This window comes from Arvicanthis niloticus, chromosome 1 (genome assembly GCF_011762505.2).
Source record: "Arvicanthis niloticus isolate mArvNil1 chromosome 1, mArvNil1.pat.X, whole genome shotgun sequence".
Lineage (NCBI taxonomy): Eukaryota > Metazoa > Chordata > Mammalia > Rodentia > Muridae > Arvicanthis > Arvicanthis niloticus.
Window position 1 is genome coordinate 15,969,018 of NC_047658.1, and position 15,651 is coordinate 15,984,668.

Sequence of the window (15,651 nt, forward strand, 5' to 3'; positions counted from 1 at the left end):
ACTGACCTCAACTCACCTGCAAAGAGGCACACACTAGCCAACTATGGGATTTAGCTCAACTGCAATGAAAAATAAAATCATGAAAACTTCAAGAAAATGAATGGAACTGGGTAAAGTTATGCTGAGCCAGGACATCCAAACCCAGAAAGAAAACCACCACATGTTCTCTCTCATATGTGGATGGTAGCTTCCAATTTTTAGATTTGTATCTACTTTGAAATACCCGTTGAATACAGAAAACTAGGAAGGGATCACTGGCCATGAGGAAGAACAAAGTTCTGTTATTTCCAAGAAAATGGCTGGAGTGTACTGTGGAAACTATCATGAAAGGCAAATAAGCCAGACTCAGAAAGACAACAGACTGCACGTGTTACTACATAGTAAAATCTAGATTGTGTATAGCAATTCTAGGAGCAGATACTATAGAACTTCACACACACACACACACACACACACACACACACACACACGTATAGAGATAGAGGTCTCTGTGACTATAAACAGAAGAGACTATATGAGCAGACATGAGAGTAGGGAATTTCATGTACTTCATATGTATGTGGAGCATGCAGATGCATGTGTGTGTGCATGTGGAGGCCAGACGATAAGTTCAAACACCATTTCACGTCCTAAGTGACAGGGTCTCCCATTGGCCTGGAACTCAGCAAATAGGCCACACTAGCTAGCCAGGGACCCAGGGAACTTTCTGTCTTCACCTTCCCAGTGCTGGGATTAACAGTTTGTGCTATAATGCTCAGTGGATCTAAATGAGTCTTAGAGATTAAACCTGGGTCATTATGCTTGCAAGGTAAGTTCATTACCAAGTGATCCATCGCTTCACCCCAGAAAACGTTTTAACATTTCTTCATTGCTTTATTTGAAGTTTGTAATAAATATATTTCATTTTTATAAAAACAATAGAAGTTTTGGGGGAAGTAATGTCAAAATATTAAGTGATTCATCTCTGCTGGTGAAAATACTGAGACTTGGGGAATTTTGTTTCTTATAATCTCTTGCAGCTTAGGTTTCCAAAATACTTACGAATTAAAAGTATAATCATTTAAAAATAGAAATAAAGCCTAGAGTTTCCAGTTTGGCAGAGGGAATAAAAAATGTAGAGCAGAACAGAGAGCAGAGAAGTGAAGAAAAAAAAAAAAACACTCAAAACTAACATCAGAATAACACAAAAAAGTAAGCAAAAATAACTTCTATTAATCTTTGTAATAAATTTGAACCCATTTAAGTTACAAATCAGAAGACAGGATCCAACCAATTGGATTTCTCTGCATCTAATGATTTGTTGCTCAGGACGAGATACACATGGTAATCTAACCATCCTGAAAAGCTGCTGATGGAGCTGCAGGATACTGACTGCACAACAATAACAGCAGTCCCAAAAGCAAACGCCAGAACACAGAAGCAGAGGACAGCAATTCCAGGAACAGATCCTATCAAACTTAGCGCAAAAAGCATTCACAGAGATAAAAGACTCGGTGATTATAAATGAAAGAGACTCTGTGAGCAGAGGGAAGAGCTGGGAATTTTATGTGCCTCACTGAAATGAAGCCTCTAAACTATGTGAAACAAAACTGACAGAATTCCAAGAAAAAAACTGATAAATTTATGATCGGTATGAAAAAGTCTACCCCTTTTCCCCTGAAATTGTTACTGCATTTTTAAAAAGTACTTATGATAGAGAAATTTGTGTGATACGGTAGCAGACTTGATCTGTCAGATATAAGGAGAATTGTGCTGTGGGCAAGGAGAGGCATGCATTCTTTCCCACAGAATAAGGAAGCTTTACAAAGAAATGGTCTTGCAGGCAGATTCCACAGAAGCCCGATAAGTTCCAGTGCTCCTGACTTCCAAAACAGTATGTGCAGATGCCAGTGCAGCTAGACTACAGACTGACAAACTAGGAAAACATAACACCTTCCAACAACATTTCTAAATTAAACTACTCAAATAGACACAACAAGCTGAAGATGTGGCTCAGTGGTAGAGCTCGCCCAGGATGCCCTGGGTTTTATCCTCAGAATCTACAATAAACAAATAAATGAATAGATAAATAAAATTTAAAACATTAATGACAAAAAAGGTGATAGTTGGGGCTCAAGGTGGGTGACTAGTGGTAGAATAATCTGATTATAGTTCCTCTTATATTTATTAACAATACAACAGAAAAAAACTCCAGTGGGGCAGTAGAGGCAGAAGGACCAGAACTTCAAGGTCATCTATGTTGGTGAGTTCAAGGTCAACCTGGACTGGAGGAAATCCAGTCTGAAATACATATGTACACAAAGAAGTGAATCAATGAATATAAATGTTATATTACTCAAGAAAACTAAGCTCAACAGTCTCAGAGGAAGAAATGCTGTCAGAAAGATTAGACTGTAAGTGTTTTATCAGGAGAGAACACAAACAGTGAGAACAGGATTGTCTGTCAAGAGCTGGGATGCTGGGCTCACCTAGCTTGTCACTGACTCATACTGTAGGAAGGGTGTCAACCCCAGGCACTTCTAGCTCTCTATCCTGGCACTAGCTCCAAGGCCCAAGTTCTCTGAAGGTTTCATATGTGGATCTTTAAGTACTAGAAGCTGGGAGATACATCTGCTGAGGACACAAACAGAATGCAAGGAATAGCCACCCGAGGTGGTGATTCTTAACGGCCAATTTAATTGGATTGAGAGACACTTAGGTTGGTTTATTTAGACTGGGATTAATAGACATAGATACACATATACACTGTGTTTTTGTTTTTGTTATTGTTGTTTTCTTGAGATAAGACTTCTCTCTGTAGTCCTGGCTGTCTTAGAATTCACTCTCTATTCCAGGTTGGCCTTGAACTCACAGAGGTCCACCTGCCTCTGCCTCCCAAGTGCTGGGATTAAAGGTGTGCAACACAACTGCCCAGCCTGGGATCCTTCTACTTTTATGTCAATAAATTTATCAAGAACTTGATTCCAGGAAAAAAACAAAAGCAAATCATCAAAGCCTGGGAACATACATCTTTAATCCCTCTGCTCAAGGGACAGAGGCAGGCAGATCTCTCTGAGCTTGAGGCCACCCTGCTCTACAAAGTGTATTCCAGGACAGACAGGGCTGTTACACAGAGAAACTTTGTCTCAAAAAAACCAAAACAACAAAGAAGTGGACTCCAGAGATAATTTGATCACAAGCATTCTGACCTAATGAATAGTTTAATCCATTGATGGTCTCAGCATTCGAAGTCTCCTAGGAGGCAATTGAACTGTAAATGGGTCCTGATTGGAAGAAATAGGTCATTGGTTTCCTGTCCTCTGGGACTCCACTCTGCTTCCTGTCTGCCATGGTTGCCAAGGCTTCTGACCACCACTCCCTTACTACTGTGAGGTACAGAAACCTTGGCAACAATGAACTAAAACAATCCCCTACTCCTTTTTTTTATTTGTTCTTGGGGGTATTTTGTTTCTGTTACACAAAAATCTAACAAAAAAACACCAGCAGAGCTTACTGTGAAACATTTTACACAGAAAGAAAACAAACACCACTACCCAGAAAAATATTTAATGCCTTCAAGAGTCACTTATTTCTAAAGAATAGCAAAATACATATATCAGTAGCAGAAGCAGAAGAATTATATAACAACTGTCATGTTTCATTTTCTATTGCTGTGCTGAACACAATGGCCAAAAATAACTTAGGGAAGGATGGGGTTTATTTCAGCTTTCACTTCCAGGTCACAGTATGTCACTGAGGGGAGTCAGGAAAGGAACTTCAGGTAGGACCTGAATCAGAAACCATGAAAGGACTTTGCTTACTAGTTTGTTCACTGACTCATGCTCAGCTAGCTTTCTCATACAGCCCCTACCTACCTGCCTGAGGATGGTGTTCCTCACAATGGGCCAAGCCCTCCTAAATCAATTATCAATCAAAAAATGCCCCCACAGATGCAGGTTAATCTTATGGGGGCAATTCTTCAGTTGAAATTCTCTCTTCCCAGGTGATTCTAGGTCTTATCATTTTACTAAGTTGACCAAAACAAAATTAACCAGGATAAAAGCCATTTTTAAAAAGTCAATATTTGAGCAGTCAAGACTAAGACTAGTATAGTGTTTCTACATGCCATTAAAACCGAAAACAAAATACTGACAGACCATCTTAGGGTTATACTACTGAGAAACAAAACCATGACCAAGGCCACTCTTATAAAAGAAAACATTTAATTGAAACTGGCTTACACTTTCAGAGGCTCAGTCCATTATCATCATGTTGGGAAGCTCGGTATTGTGCCGGCAGACATGGTGCTGGAGGAACCAAGATTTCCACATCTTGATTCACGGGGAGCAGAAAGAGTGTTACACTGGATGTAGCTTGAGTATATATGACATCAAAACCTGCCTCTACAGTGACACTCTTTCTTCAACAAGGCCACTACGGCAAAGCAACACCTCCTAAGAGTACTACTCCTAATGGGCCAAGCATTCAAACACATAAGTTTATGGAGGCTATACCTATTCACATCAACACACAGAATATAAAAAAAAAAAAAACAATGACCTAAAAGTAAGTAACAACTCCAAAGAGACTTAAAAAAAAAAAAAAAAAAAAAAAAAAAAAAAAAAAAAAAAAGAACCTGTATCTCAAATCTATAGTCCCAGCTACTTAAGAAATAAAGACAAGGAGATCACCAGCTAGAAACTTTTCTGGGCAGAAGGTAGGCTGAGGACCAACCCTATTGTGGAGGTTCTTCAGGGTCCACGACCCTTTCTGCCTCTTGTATATATTACATCATCAACAACAACAAACATATAATCTATAATAGAAAAGCCAAATTAAACATCAAGATCAAAAGTATATAGAGCAGATAAGGACAGAAATGTAAACTGTTTCAGAGGGTGACTTGAAGGGCTTTGAAGGGTCTACAACAAGTTTCCTAAAGGAAAAGGAGAAAAGAAAAGGGAGAAAGAGAAGAGAGGGGAGAGAAGAGATAAAGGAGATAAAAAGATAAACTGCTGATAAAACATTGGTTAGGGCTGTATTTTACCTGTATTATTTCCTTTTGAATTACTTTGTAAAAAAAAAATTAAAGAAAGAATGGGTGAAAGGAGGGAGATGAAGTCTAAATAGAAGTTCTTTACGTTTGCAACATCTGTCTCGGAGAGGCACTATGGAGGGTTCTTTCTTCGATCTACATTTTTTTTCAAATATTTTCTAAATCATTCGGGGTAAACATGTATGACACTCACAAGCTGAACAAAAGCGGTCAATGCTTATTTTTTGAACACTGTGCTAACCAGCATGATTTACAAGTCTGGGTTGTGGAAAACACACTGCTATCTGGACACCGTAGCTGGCTGGGCGTAAGCATCACATCCAAGGCAGGATTTCTGGTGAAGCTGATAAGGGTGGGAGAGGATTTTAATTTCACTGTCAGTGCTGCCTCCCCAGGCCCTGGGAGGAGAAGTCTTTAAGAGCCTCAGTCCCTCTGCCACCTCCCTGGAGGCCAGGGCTGCAGCCACAGATAAAAGCCAGCAGTATGCTAACTAATGATTTATTTTCCCATGAGAAGGCCCCCTAGGTGCCCATGGAGATGAGGAAAGTTATCCCCTAAAGTGCCCAAATTAAGAGCAGAGTCCAATTGAAGCAGGAGGAAGGCATAGGAGGAGAGGGGAGCCACCATGATGGAACCACCCTGACACATGATGGCTGAGAGCCAAGAATGTCAACACAACTGACAAAGGTCAGAATCACTGTGAAGACACTGTTGAGAGACCACTCCATTTTCTGAGGGAGATCTCAAACAAAGCCTCAAGCACTCCTTTCTCACCTCCAACCCTGAACAAGGCACCTCCCCAGATCACCCAGAGTTCTATTTACAAAAGGAAGTGTAGAGGCAAGAAAAACAGGTGAACTAGTTCATATTTTTCAAACCTTGAACGTGGTTGTAAATTACAACCATGCGAGTTCAAAAGCCAGAAAAACTATTGTGTGACTATTCCTAGTGAGATATGAAGAACCATCTATCATCCTAGACAGACCAAAGTACAGATACCACCAAAGTCCAACTTGGTAAAACCAGTGAGTTTTATTGGGGTTACCAACAGAATTAGAACATATTAAAGGACCAATAAATCACCAAAAGCCCACTCCAGCATGGGTGATGGCTCACAAAAGCTGGAAACCTGGAGCACACTGCACAGCCTACTTAACCCACTATGAGGGACTGGGAGTGTGGCTCAGTGATAAGGCACTTTCCTAGACTCCACCAGTGAGAGGTATAAAGGACAACTTCTGAAAAGAATGTGTGTCTGCAAAGACTGGCTGTAGTACAGAGAGACTGGAATGTTGCAGATCTAAAATACTAGTTACCTTATCTTGGGCTAGCTCTAGCCTCCCTAGAACTCTATTCCTTGCCCACCTCTATGTCTGAACTAACATCCTGTGAGTAATAGATAAAATGCCTTCTAGAATCTATTCATTAAGCAGACCACTAGCTTTCACTAATATTCTATAAGCACACTGGGCTATAGAAAAGTTTCCCCAATCTCTCTCTCTCTCTCTCTCTCTCTCTCTCTCTCTCTCTCTCTCTCTCTCTCTCTCTCTGTGTGTGTGTGTGTGTTTCTCTCAGCTGTGCCAAACAATGTATTTTAAACTTACCTCCTTGATTTAAAATTTTCTTTGCTTTGCAATACTATAAAACTTCATGAGACTTCTTCCAAACTAAACATGGAATTCTGTGTGATCTAAATCTATGTCCCTTCATTGTTACCCAGAAATGCTCTAGATTAAGCTCTTTTGTTTCCTTTAAGATGGGAGTCTTGAGTTTTGCAGCAACCAGGGCTGAGGGTATGGCTCAGTGATACAGCATTTGCTAGACTCTACTGGTTGACAGGCTGGGATGTGGTGCAGAGGGCTTGTCTAGATTCCAGCAATGCAGGGTGTGTGTGTGTGTGTGTGTGTGTGTGTGTGTGTGTGTGTGTGTGTGTGTGTAGAGCGATTGTGCTTGTCTAGGCAGTGCAAGGTCCCAGTTCCATTCCCACTACAGCCAAAGAAAGGGAAATTTAACACTGATTACTGCTGTTCTAGGAAAGCCTGGAAGTCTTAAGTCTTGTGGATATGCTAGGGCCTCAGAGTTGAGTAGCTCGGAACCAGACATCCAGCTTTTCATGCAGAAGAGTCACTGACAGACCACCTCAGGCAGGCTGTAGAATGAATTTGTGAATGGAGTACATTATCTGAAATATCAAACACACAGCGAGAATGAAGCTACCCCAAATGCTGAGCCCTGGCAGAGCCTCTCTGGAAACCAAATGTTGAGCACCCTGACTCTTGAGAGGTTCCTGCAATCCCACTCAAAAGATTGGAAGGTGGTCCTTGAAAGAAAAGCTGCAGGATTTTTTATGTGGTCCCATCCTCCCACCTCCCACTTTCAGGGTTTAACTGTGGGGCACTTAAGAGTAAACACAAGTTTAAGGACCTTTGAAAGACCAAAATGAGCCAGCAGAGAAAGGGCCTGTGTTTTCTTCCATCAGTCCTCCTGATTGCTCTTAACTCTGTTTCCAGATTAGCCAGCTCTGCACTAGTCATCTCTTATAGCATCAGGAAAAGCACAGAGGCTTCCGAACAGCAGGGGCCCTCTTAAGATCCAGGCAGGAGGCAGCCCCAGGCAGCTATTCCAGCAAGTGAGAAAAGGCTCCAGGAAACTGTGAATCTCTGAACACAAACAAAACTGAGGTGCTCTCAAAAGGAAGGTGGAAAGTTTCTGACCAGCATCCAACTTTGTGGCAAGCACCTCTAGATTGACCAATCTCATACCTTAGCCTAGCCCCTGTACTGATCAATTTCATCCCCCATCCCATTGGACAGTTTCAAAAAAAAGCTGCAATTCCTTGGGTTTTAAAATACAAGTGTCTAAATCCTTTCTTAGTTGCAACTGTTTAAGGTTTAAATACTCCCTGGATAAGAGTAAATATGCTTGCAGATGGCACTTAGCCTCGGGGATGTCATTTGGTCTCTGAGATACCTGGGTGTCTGAGTGCTGAAATCAAGTAATCACAGCTATAGTAATAAAACAGGGTGACTCATTTGTCATATCCTTTCTGCATGGCAGACACTTGCAATAAAGCCAAAGCCATTGGTTTGTAGCTCCATGAGACTACCATGAAGTAGGTCAGGTACTTTGGGTTCTTCCTGGCTTACCCTGTAGCTCAGCATCCACTGTAGGGTGAATGAAAATTTTCAGGAAGGGGGAGTTCAAGAGGGACACAGAGAAGGATTACCAGGGAGTAAGGAGTTCATTATAAAATGTGTAAATGCCATAGACAGACAGAGAGGCAACAGCATCCTGGGGTCTCTGAGAAGAGTTTAGGCCCCAGGTGAGTCTATTTTTATATCTTTTGAGGGAACCAGAGAGCCTAGCTTCAGGCTTGTGCTGTGAGATCTGATTCCCAGACAGGAGGCAGAAAAGCAGGTGGGGAACAGAATCCATGACCATAACCACCCCTATGATGTAAAGTCAACTCTCAGGTGAGAGATCTTAGAGGCTAAGAGCCTGTCAGCTGGGAAACTGACAATCTCAGTAGGGTGCCTGTTGAGATCTGTGAGAAGAGACTTTTGGATCCTAAAGTTATATTCTTACAATAGGACAGTTGTAAGCAGACAGCAGCTCACTGCAAGGGGCTGCCCAGGCTCACCATTAAAGTCTAGGCCTTTCTTGTAAGGACAGAAAATGCAGCTTCTAAAGTAGGAGCTAGAGCACAGTGTGCATGCGCTAGAATGCAGTGTGCAGGGTCAGGGGAAAGTACCTAGAAGCAGGAAAGAGGTGACAAAGCTTCTCTATGGACAAAGCCTCCTCCCACGACCTTTGGAAGAACATTTCTGTGGAGCATTCAGCATGCTGTCTCAATGGGTCCTAGCAAGACTGAGTTCACGTCTCAACAGTGCTTTTGTTGGGGTTTGCAGTGGAACATTACCCATGTTAGGTAGGTGCTGTACCAGAGTCATCTGTGCCACATCCCCCTCTCCTCAATGGTCCACTGAGTCACATACCCAATTCCTCACTAGTGATTCTAAGCAGGTGGATTCTGGTTGGGTAATTTTAAAAGTGCTCATAGGGAGACCAGAGTCAGCAATCTGGGAATTCTTCAGGTAAGGATTGAAAGGCTATGCTGAAAACATCCAGGTCTTCACTACAGGGCTCAACTCTCCACTATTCTCAGCCCCATTTTGCCAGAGACAATCCCAAGGAAAATAACAGTTGCCTCCATATGAGTGGGAGATAGCCTAATTTATTTCTAGTGCTAGGGAGGTCTGGGAGGACTTCCCAGATGAGAGTAGGGGAAAGATTAACTATCAGGGTGTTTCACAGACTGAACTCCTGAAGCTGGATTTACTGCCCTGGGAAGGACCTGAACAAAGGCCGCGATAAACCAAGGGCTGCAGGTGACTGTGAAAAAGAGTGGAGAGCTTGGCATCAGGGAAGATTTTTAGAAATGCCTCAAAAAGAAAAAACTAGTTTTAAAACACACTAAAATCATTCTCAGTAGCCCATTGCTTCTCCACAGTGTCCCCTAGGACAAGATCACTGAGCATCACAAACTCCTGGGAAAGATAGTCTGGGGGTGGGGTGGGGGGCCGGGTTCCTATCCCCTGGTGAGGCGACTCATTGTCATGAAATATAATGTAGTGGTGGTGGAAAGTGGGGGAGTTGGGGTGTGGGGTGGAGGGTGGGAGGGTGTACCTGGCTCCATACCAAGGTGTCTCCCTGAGAAATCATACCATTTAACAGACCTGGTATAAAGGAGGTTTATTTGGAAGAAGGAAAGGGAATGAAGGCCTGGAGAAGGGGTAGAGACAGATAGACAGGAGCAGAGCCATGAGGGCTGAGAAAGAGGGGCAGAGAAGGACAGAAAGAAAGACAGAAAGAAGGGGAGAGAGGAAGAGATCGAGACAGCGGGAGAGCCAGAGGGGGAGGGGGAGGGGGAGGGGGGAGGGGGAGGGGGAGGGGGAGGGGGAGGGGGGAGGGGGAGGGGGAGAGGGAGAGGGAGAGGGAGAGGGAGAGGGGAGAGGGAGAGGGACTTCATCTGGCTGTGGCAGGTGTTGGAGGCAGATGAGGACCTAAGTAAGCCCTAGCTAGGTCCCTGGGAGGAGCCTAGTAGAATTACCTGTAAGCTAACACTCACTGCTTGGGAACTGATAAAAAACGGTCCCCTGACATCCCAGCAGAGTCCTGTATACAGGAACCAGTTACCATGCCACCATACCCTGTTATCCATTACTCATAACCCACATCTATATTCCCTCTAAAAGATGACCCAGTTCCCAGGTGAAGAACCAGAGAGTGGCAGAGGTAAAGGGACTCTCTGGAGGTCAGAAGTCCAGGTCCATCTCTCACTACACACACATCCTTGGAAATGCTGTCTACTGCTTTGAATTGCTGACAGAATTCTCACAGCTAACAGAGGTGGCCTTGGACAGAGCCAGGCAGAGATAACTGGAGTCTCTACAGGTCAAAAAGAATACACACGTGATGCAGAAAGATATCTAGCCAGTCCCATGAAGTCCAAAGGTGCTTTCTCTGTCATTGCTCAGTCCCTTGATGTTGTCATAATTCTTTCTAGTAACCCTTTTCAGCCACCATTATACTTGATCTTGAGGAGGGAGAGAAGATATACTCAGAATCATTTCATAGTTGGCAAGACTGAGATGAGAGATCACCTAGTCGAAGCCTCACATCAGAACTGACGCCCCACCAAGGCCCTCAAATCTGGCTACAGAAAGGCTCAGCTGAGAGATGCTAGCAAGACTCTCATAAGGCCTGAAATAGGAGTGACTGTGTGAAATCTGTATTCAATGCATGGCTTTATCCCTTCAAAGGCAGATATGGGGGAAAACAATAACCTTAGTGTATGTCATTATGAGGTCAGAATGAAATGAAATAACTCAGTACTCCTGAAAAGCAGATGAATGGTAGGAAAATGGGAGATAGAAAAAAGCCTTTTGTCTTATTGTTGTCTCTTTAGGAGATTTGTTGTTTGTTTCTGTTCCTTGAGATAGGGTCTCTCTAAGTAGCTCAGGTTGGCCTCCTACTCATTATGTAACTTGGGTTGACCTGGGATTCGAACTCATTCAGCTTAAGCTTTGTGAGTGTTGTCACTACACTGGGCCCATGTCTTAATCTTTCAGGAGAAACTTTCAGGATCTCACTTCATTTACAAGGAAAAAGTACATAACATAGCATTGGACAGCATAGCAGAACATAACAGAACATAACTTGCTTAGAGCTTTCTTCACAAAGTGTTACAACCTATTAACTTTTAGAACTTTACTAAAGTGCACATTTTAGGAAATTTTCTTAGTCAAAAAAATGTCTTTTTTTTTTTTTCAGATAGAATCTTAGTAAATAGTTCTGGCGATCTTAAAACTTGCTATGTGGACCAGAGTTCAACCTCCAGGATGCTGGGATTGAGGGCTTGTGTCGTCATCTCTGGCCAATCATTCTCATGTCTTTCATTCCTTCTTTTGTCTTTCATAATCCACTGAATCCGGTCAGTGTTATCCGTATGCTCACAGGGGTGGGACCGTTCACTAGAGCATGGAACCTACCAGTGGCCACACTCCCACAGAAAAATGAGTAAATGTGCTTTCTATGTAAAGCATTAAATAGATGCAGCCCATCATCAGTGTGAAAAGCAGATGGCTTCTGAATATGCCTGACCATCTTTCAGAGAGTGACCCAGCAACAGGAAACCAAGACATTCAGAAAGACCATAATATATACAAATATATGTAACATATATTATATATGCGTATATCTCCTCCCCAATCCCTCTCCAGCTTTGCTATCAGATTCAAAAGCTAACATCCATGGCTTGTTATGAGTCAAATCAGTTATCTGAGAAGGTGAAGCAATTATAACACAAAGATGAATTCACAATAGTGACTCCTGACTTTATGTGCCGCCCCGACTATATTCATAAAAGCCAGGGAGCACAATTGGGAGTGACTGTTTGGGAGCCCTGTCTGAGAGGCCAAGTCACCATGAGGAAATAGGACTTCCATGTGAGCAGGCACCCTTCAATTGTGGAGAGCCTGAAGTGAAAACAGAGGAGAGTGAACTGGGGTCTCTCCTAAAGCAGGAACACATTGTTTACCTGACACTGAACTTCAGAACTGCAAGCTTTCCAGTCTTTGGACTTTTTAAATCACACCCCCTTGGGATTCCCAATGTGCAGCATCAGAATAGGAGTTACACTCCTGGCTTCCTGAGTTGTGAAGACACCTCAGACTGAACCATGCAACCTACCCGACAGGGTGTCACACTTTCAGACAGTCTGCTGGGGACTTAACATCCAGGATCACTTCAGCCAATTCCTCTTTCATAAGCCCATATTTTATTCTATTTGTTTTGCTTCTCTGAGAAACCTAATACATAATTAATAATTAAATATTAATTTTATTTTACAAAAGCACCAATAAACGGAAGATGGTGATGAAGGCAGGATAATCTGAATCAGAAATCTCAGATCAGGGACTTTGGAGACAGTGTAATGAGACTTCAGCTGGTAAAAGGCTCAGAGGTTCCTGTATGCCCCAGCCTAGAGCAGAGCAGAGACTTGATGTTCTTGTCCTTAGGCACTCTTGACAAACTTCTCTCTCACACCCTGACTGTGGGCTGCATCACTGAAGATGAGATTCACCTTTCATAATTTTAGAGGAGTTCATATACTCTGAATGTTCAGACGCCAGAAAATGAGGTTCACAGGGTAGCCCAGGAAGCCTGATAGTGTTAGGTCTTTTATGCTGTCTACCAAATAATCATCTCCAAGAACTACTGCTGGGAGAAGACTAGAAAGACCCACAGACTTCAGGAAGTAAGTCCAAGATAATAATAGATGGTAAGGAAGTAGGAGAGGAGGAAAAGGAAGACAGGGAGAAAAGATGGAGAGGGAAGGAGGGGAAAAGGAAGGGAAGGAAGAGGAAATATATCGAGAAAGCAAAAGAAACAGTTTAATTCACCATATAAAATCCCAGCACCTTTTGAATTGGACATACCTGCTAACTAGGTCTCAGATTCATTCACCATCAACTTCAAGACCCCCTGAAGGGGCCCCACTCTCTTGGCCCACAGTAATGGCGGCCTACCTGTAAGACACCTCCATTTCTCTCTTTGATGATAATTAGCTTAGTAACTATTTTGTTTTTAAACAGTTTTATTGAGGTGTAACTTACACACTACAAAATCCGCTTACAACTTTTGTTACCGGGTGCAGAATGAGCAATTTGTTGTTTAATAAAGGTTTTAGGAGCAAAGGACTCTGTAGTGTTTGAGAACTGTCCCTGAGGAGTGGCTCTGGGGATTTGACTTTTGGATCCCTTCCTAAGAAAGAATCAAGGCTTAGGAATCCAAGAGGGAGAGCTGTCTATGTGCCCAGGTTTTAGACATTGCAGCAGCTGGAGGAGCCCCATTTCATTGCACAAATTATTTCTCTGAATGTGGCTGAAAGGGATTGTGGGCTATAATTAGAATAATGCCCTGCAGGATTACATTCACAAATGTAATTACATAATCGTTTAGAACTAAATGGCACTGTGAAAAACACTGTTTCCTGAAGAGTGGGTGAGGGGAGGTTCGGGCCCTCCTGTAGAGCGGAGAATGCAGAGACCTCTTTCTGATGCCAGATTAGCCCAGAAATAGTTAAGGCCAAATGTGAAGGTCCTTAATTTTTCCGTGGGCTTGTTCTCACATTTCATCATAATGTGGACAAACCCTCTAGAAGAGATACAGTGGCTTTGGGATCCATCGGCTACTCCTGCTTGTCCAGAAATCTTGCTGGTCACACAAACATGGTGGAAAACTCTGTGAGCCAGTCACACCAGAAACAAGCAGACGGCCTGTTGTCTTATTCTTTCAAAACTTGAGGGACACTCAGTTTTGGGGGGATTTCTAAGGCTCATCAACTGAAAAGACTGAAATGTATAATATTTGCCACCCAAAATCAATGTTGCAACAATTCCCTACCTCTGGCTGAAAGCTACTCTCTGCTCTTTCCAGAACTTTGTAAGGTGTTCCTTATGTTTACAGGCACAACCGAGAAGGCATCTTTTCTTCCGTCAAGTGTCCTAAATTTGGGCCCTGAAAAATAAAATAAAATAAAATAAATGTAGCCGAATAAGTAGAGCACAGCTCATGAAAGCCATGACTATAAATCACATTAATTTAGACCCCATTAATCTGAATCTTGTGTTAATCCCATAGGCCTAGGAGAAAGCTTAGCTTTGAAGAAAGTGTTTGCTTCCTAAGCAAAGGAGGGTGCTGTGACAAGCCATAGGAAGTGTGGCATCCTCAGAAGCAGAGGTAGTTTTTTAAAGAAAACCTGCTCAAAAAGATATCCCTACTAGAGAGTCCTAATCCCCGGCTCACCCTGTGCCTCAGCAGTCAACCAAACTGCTAACAAACAAAGTGTGCATTTTGAGGCTCTCTCTCAGTCTCAGATCAGTCAAACTGATCCAATGGGACTGTAGCCTGAGGTCTGGAGAAAGGAAGCAGTCAGCAGCCAGGCCTGAGATTCAATCACCTATTTCCCATCCAGCCTTGCTCCCTGGAGGTCTCAGGTTTGCCTCTTACTGGGAGACTTTAGAAAGAAATAATTGACTGATTGATGGGGTTGTTGTGGTGAGTTGGGGGGGGGGGGGGGTGGAGGATGGGATGGGGGAGCAGAAGTCTGTGGTCTCTCTCACATAAGACTAGCCTGAAGAAGTCCCACTCTGTTGTCTGGGTGTGTCCAGTGCTCCTCCTTGCAAATCTTTGTGAGCATCCTTTCTGCATGGGCTAAGATGAGGCACCAACCTTTCTCACCTTGCACACTTACCTTTGGGAAGCTTTGCAGAAAGTCAGTTCTCAGGAATGTGGCCAGTCTTCATTGGCAGCCTGGAGATGCTCTCCTGAGAACTCATTCAGGAATATCCTGGCTCTTAAGGCACACAGAGAATTTCAGGGTGAATCACTATGAAGCAAAGTTGGAATTTATTGAGAAAAGGTTGGGCTGGTCCTGGTAGCCCAGGCCTATGACACCATATATTCAGGAGGATAGTGAGGCAGGAGGACCTCAAATTCAAACCCAGCTGAGGCAACTGAGTAAGACTCTAAGTCAACACTTTAAAAAATTGTGCATGTGCATGTATGTGTGCATGTATGTCTTGACACACAACTCAGCAGCAGGACACTTGATAGCATGCATGAGATCCTATATACAGGGCCAAATACTTCAGAAAAGAAAGTGGGCATGAGGCCTACAAGGGTTGACAAAAGAATGGTTGTATGTATTGAAGGGTAGCAACAAGCTTCAAGAGAGAATTTCAGTTAAGTGCCAGTATCTTTATAGAATTGTAAGCCTTTGGGTCGCTTTTGGAACTTCTGTTTCAAAGGATATAAAAGATTACATAAAATATTTTGATGTACTTTTATCTAAGAAACTTTTCTTTAGTGAATGAGAGGTACATTGTACAGGTTTATGAGCTGACAAGATAAGTAAGAAGCAGGTCAGGGCTGGAGAGATGGCTCAGTGGTTAAGAGTACTTACAGCTCTTCCAGAGGAACAAAGTGCTGTTCCCAGCACTCACGTCAGCTGGTTTACAACTCCTGTAACTCTAGTCTGGGTTGTGGGGTGG

At 42.8% G+C, this 15,651-nt stretch overlaps 1 long non-coding RNA gene across 1 annotated transcript in view; it reads right to left on the minus strand.

Moving 5' to 3' along the window:
* Positions 1 to 15,651, minus strand: part of LOC143442010 (uncharacterized) — a 51,618-nt gene that overhangs the window by 13,124 nt on the left and 22,843 nt on the right. The window contains exons 2-3 of the long non-coding RNA XR_013109870.1: positions 14,853 to 14,987; positions 14,003 to 14,116 (exon numbers count right to left, since the gene is read on the minus strand). This is a non-coding gene — a long non-coding RNA (uncharacterized LOC143442010). The remainder of the gene's footprint in view (positions 1 to 14,002; positions 14,117 to 14,852; positions 14,988 to 15,651) is intronic.